Source organism: Schistocerca gregaria, chromosome 3 (assembly GCF_023897955.1).
Source record: "Schistocerca gregaria isolate iqSchGreg1 chromosome 3, iqSchGreg1.2, whole genome shotgun sequence".
Classification (NCBI taxonomy): Eukaryota; Metazoa; Arthropoda; class Insecta; order Orthoptera; family Acrididae; genus Schistocerca; species Schistocerca gregaria.
In genome coordinates, this window is record NC_064922.1 from 174,577,538 (window position 1) to 174,583,537 (window position 6,000).

The following is a 6,000-nucleotide window of genomic DNA, read 5'->3' on the forward strand; positions in this document are numbered from 1 at the left end:
CCAGTTCAATAAGTCATGGTTCCAAAGTACTAACACGAATTCTTTCCAGAAGAATGGGAAAACTGATAGAAGCCACCTGGGGGACGATCAGTTTGGATTCCAGAACAATGTAGGAACACATGACGCAATACTGACCTGACGACTTATCTCAGAAGACAGGTTAAGGAAAGGGAAACCTAAGTTTGAACATTTGTAGACTTAGAGAAGGTTCTTGACATTGTTGACTGGAAATCTGAGGGTAGCAGGGGTAAAATACAGGTAACGAAAAGCTATTTACAACTTGTACACAAACCATATAGCAGTTATAAGAGACGAGACGCACTAAAGGGAAGCAGTGGTAGAAAGGGAGTGAGACCGGGCTGTAGTCTATGTTACTCAATCTGTCACTGCCGTCCGTTGTGGCGGAGCGGTTCTAGGCGCTACAGTCTGGAACCGCGCGACCGATACGGTCGCAAGTTCGAATCCTGCTTCGGACATGGATGTTTGTGATCTCCTTATGTTAGTTAGGTTTAAGTAGTTCTAAGTTCTAGGGGACTGATGACCTCAGAAGTTGAGTCCCATAGTGCTCAAAGGCATTTGAACCAATCTGCCACTGAACAAGCAGTAAAGCAAACCAGAGAAAAAATTAGAATAGACATTAAAATTCAGGGAGAAGAAATCGCATTCTTCAGGTTTTCCTATTACATTTTAATTGTCAAAAACAACAAAGGACTTAGAAGAGCAGTGGGAAGGAATGGACAGCGTCTTGGAACGATGATATAAAATGGACATCCATGAAAGCAAACCAAGAATGATGGAATGTAATAGAATTAAATCAGCTAATACTGAGGGAATTATAGTAGGAAATGACACACTTAAGGCAGTAGATGAATTTTGTTATTTGTGCAGTAAAGTAACTGTTGTTGGTTGAATATAGGATAGGACATAAAATGTAGTCTGGCAATGACAGGAAAAGCGTTTCTGAAGAAGATAAATTTGTTAACATCGAATACAGACTTAAGTGTTAGTCTTTGTCTGGAGTATAGCCATGTATGGAAGTGAAACATGGACAATAAGTGGTTTAGGCAGGAAGAGAGTAGACGCTTTTTAAACGTGGTGCTACAGAAGAATGCTTAAGATTAGATGAGTAGATCACATAACAAATGAGGGGGTACAGAATAGAATTGGGAGACAAGGACTTTCTGGCACAACTGGACCAGAAGAAGGGATCAGTCGATAGGACACATTCTGTCACAAGAAGGGATCACCAGTATCGTGGTAGAGGAAAGTTGGGGGGAGGGGGGGGGGGGCGTAAAAATCGTAAAGGGAGATCAAGAGATGAATCCAGTAAGCAGATTCAGATTTATGTGGGTTGCGATCATTATTCGGAAACGAAGAGGGTTGCGTGGGATAGAGCAGCATGGAGAGCTGCAGCAAACCAGTCTTTGGATTGAAGACGACAACAACAATAACAACAACAACAACAGACGAAGATATTGAACTTTCAGACTGCATACTCAATGGCCAAAGCCTCCTTTTCAATTCGAGAATAATGGAATTGTGTTGCTGTCAACGTCTTGAAAGCATAGGCCTACACAATAGGTTGCTAAGAGCAGTCAGTATTTTTGTAAGCCATGGCTGCCCTTATCTCATATGGAGAGGCATTTGTGGCAAGGGCAAGTTGTTTACCCAGCGTAAAAGTACCGAAGTACAGTGATGACTTGCAGTGCGACGCGATGCCGGCGAATGCTCTGTTGCAGTCCGCAGACCAAACGAAAGGAACATCTTTTTTACACTGTTCAGTGGATGAATGATATCAGCCACGTTGAGGAGAAATTTTGAGTAGTTACCGACTTTACCCTGGAACGACTGGTGTTCCTTCAGGTTTCATGGTGGAGGTTGGTTATCAATCGCCGCCATGTGCTCCATGTGGTTAGCGCCTTCCTTCGAAAAAAGGTGCCCTAGGTATTCGATTTCCGTCTGAAGAAACTCCGACTTACGCAAATTGCACTTAGTTTCCCCTCTTGCACTTTAGTGAATGCTGTAGGAAGGCCAGACAGATGTTCCTGCCACGGTGATGTTATCAAGATAGTTGGCGCAGCACGTTGCTGTTCTAAAAATCCCACCTTCATTATTCTAGAAATCTCTAAAAAATGGCAGGGATGCTCGCGATGCAGAAATGCAGGTATAACCCAATTGGAGTGTTCACAATCATAATTTATTTATAGGCAGAATCGAGACGAAGCTGCAGGTATGCCTCTGTCAAGCCGATTTTTGAAAAATACTCACCATCTACGTCTACATCTACATCTACATGGATACTCTTCAAAGGAGGTTCATCGAACCACCTTCACAATTCTCTATTATTCCAATCTCGTATAGCGCGCGGAAAAAACGAACACCTATATCTTTCCGTGTGACCTCTGATTTCCCTTATTTTATCATGGTGATCGTTTTACCCTGTGTAGGTCGGCATCAACAAAATATTTTCGCATTCGGAGGAGAAAGTTGGAGATTGAAATTTCGTGAGAATATTCCGCCGCAACGAAAACCGCCTTTGTTTTAATTATGTCCACCGTGGAACCTGTATCATGTCCGTGACACTCTCTCCCCTATTTCACGATAATATAAAACGTGCGACACTTCTTTGAACTTTTTCGATGTGCTCCGTCAATCCTGTCTGGTAAGGATCCCACACCGCCGGACAAGCGTAGTGTAGGCAGTCTCTTTAGTAGGTCTGTTACGTTTCCAAGTTGTTCTGCCAATAAAGCGTAGTCTTTGATTAGCCTTCCCCAAACATTTTCTATGTGTTCCATCCAATTTAAGTTGGTCGTAATTGTAATTCCTAGCTATTTAGTTGAATTTGTCGTCCTTAGATTTGACTGATTTATCGTGTAGCCGAGGTTTAACGGATTCCTTTTACCACTCATGTGGATGGCCTCACATTTTTCGTCATTTAGGATCAATTGTCAATTTTCACACCATACAGATATCTTTTCTAAATCGTTTTGCAAATTTGTTTTGATGTTCTGATGACTTTATTAGTCGATAAAAGACAGCGTCATCTAGAAACAACCAAAGACGGCTTCTCAGAATGCTTCTGTATTACTCGATGACTTTTCTTTAATTAGTACGTTTGACCCCTCTGACAGGAAACCACGAATCCAGTCACATAACTGAGACGCAGTTTCACTACAAGACGCTTGTGTGGCAGAGTCAAAAGCCTTCCGGAAATCCAGAAACACAGAATCCATCTGATATCCCTTGTCAATAGCACTCAACATTTCGTAGGAGAAAGAGCTAGTTGTGTTTCAGACGAACAATGTTTTCTGGATCCCTGTTGACTGTGTGTCAATAGACCGTTCTCTTCGAGATAATTCATAATGTTCGAACATAACATATGTTCCAAAATGCTAATGCATATCGACGTTAACGAAGTTGTTGTTGTTGTTGTGATCTTCAGTCCTGAGACTGGTTTGATGCAGCTCTCCATGCTACTCTATCTTGTGCAAGCTTCTTCATCTACCAGTACCTACTGCAACCTACATCCTTCTGAATCTGCTTAGTGTATTCATCTCTTGGTCTCCCTCTATGATTTTTACCCACCACGCTGCCCTCCAATACGAATTGGTGATCCCTTGATGCCTCAGAACATGTCCTACCAACCGATCCCTGCTTCTAGTCAAGGTGTGCCACAAATTTCTCTCCTCTCTAATTCTATTCAGTACCTCCTCATTAGTTATGTGATCTACCCATCTAATCTTGAGCATTCTTCTGTAGCACCACATTTCGAAAGCTTCTATTCTCTTCTTGTCCAAACTATTTACGGTCCACGTTTCACTTCCATACATGGCCACACTCCATACAAATATTTTCAGAAACGACTTCCCGACACTTAAATCTATAATCGATGTTAAGAAATTTCTCTTCTTCAGAAACGCTTTCCTTGTCATTGCCAGTCTACATTTTATATCCTCTCTACTTCGACAATCATCAATTATTTTGCTCCCCAAACAGCAAACCTCATTTACTACTTTAAGCGTCTCATTTCCTTATCTAATTCCCTCAGCATCACCCGATTTAATTCGACTACATTCCACTATCCTCGTTTTGCTTTTGTTCATGTTCATCTTATATCTTCCTTTCAAGACACTGTCCATTCCGTTCAGCTGCTCTTACAGGTCCTTTGCTGTCTCTCCAGGTCCCAACCACTACTTCCGGCCGAGCAGTCTGAGCTCCTGGCCATGTACTGGAGTAATACTATGGACATGTGTAGACTCCACATTCACGACCGAGGACTGAGTGCGATGACGGCCACGACAAATAGCTGCCACATGGAGTTGTTTATGATAAGCCGCACACTGTGCATGCCTGCATGTGCATGGAAACGATCAGGACACAAGGCGAATCTGCATCAGAAGAGGGAACTATCTGACAGCTTGCCGAGGATGTCGGTGACCGACGCCTTTGATGCGGAAACGCACTCTCTCACACATGTCCTCAAACTGTTCTGTCGCAGCCTGAGACGCCTCAAACGCCTGAGCTAGAGCCAGAACCTCCTCTATTGCACCATCTTCTTCGCAAAGCCTTGCGACGTATCTCCCTGTACGGAACAAACTACTACGACATCGCGTATCGTAGAGTCGACATAAGACTGATTACAATGAACAGAAATAAATTTGCACTCTCTTTCTCTCTCTCTCTCTCGCACACACACACACACACACACACACACAAACACACACACACAAATATCGTTTCATAGGTTGGCAACACTCACAACGTGAACGAAAACAAACGAACTGACATAAACACTATGGCAGTGCAGCATGGGAAACAATTAAAGAAAATGAATTGTAAGTAGTGCAGCGCAGGAAATATTACAGAATGCCAAAAACTGCTAAGTGCAGCTGTGAAATGAAGCCTTTCGACACCAACCACTACTAGCAGGGAGGGAAGGAGCAGAATACATAAAAAAACACCATAAGTAATTGGCAGACCAACTTTATAAAGAAAACACTGTTTTTAAACTAAAACAATCAAAAATGTACAAACGCATGAACTAAATTTACAGAACACCCACAGAAGGTGCTTTATGAATAAAAGCGAAATGCTTCTGGTGTAATTCTCTTTAATTAGATTGCAGTCAGATCAAGACAGAAAGCTGTAGTAACAGATATAGTAACAGAAATTTGCACTTCCTTCTTAAAGCGTAGAAGTAGGCCACCAACACCTAATAGGAATGGCCCGCTTTGTTATGTCTCTGGTGAAACTCCATACGGGAAACAAAGACATGGGTTTACTTAAGAGAACAGGCATTCAGTAACTCATACATCAGGAATTGACAACGCCGCTGGGTCCCTCAACAGATCAAGTTTGTGAAGCGAATCAAACGTTGTGGGCTCCGTCCGAAGACATGAAAAAGATTGTTGCAAAGACAGGTCCTCTGCCTAAAACACCGTGAAATGTTGCTGCTAACATCACACATTCAAGTTCTAATCTTCCTTCGCTTTTTGGAATGGCGGAAAAGCTGCGAGATCGGTTGGGATTGGAGGCAATAGTTGCGGAGGGGCTGCAGCACCATGGGAATTCGTAACCAACAGACGAAGCAAATCTAACTGCTGTTGTTATTGATCAAACTACTATTGGTGCTGTTCAGACTGCTGTTGCTCCTGCTGCTGCAGTTACTCTAATAACTGAACCAACGTCGAATCCACGAACTCGTGGAACACGCGCAGGAACGAAACAACCTCGTCGCCACAAACTATAGTAGCTATAGTTTTTTATTGACGCGCGGCTCCCCCCGTCGGAGGTGCGAGTCCACCCTCGGGCATGGGCGTGTGTTGTCCTCTGAGTTTAAGTAAGATTAAGTAGCGTTTAAGCCTGGGGCTGATGACCTCAGCAGTTTGGTCCCATAGGAACTTACCACTACCACGAAATTTTTATTGACAACAACAACAACACACAAATATATACAACGGCAGTGATCTGAGCACCAGCATTACAGAGAACATTAACTGA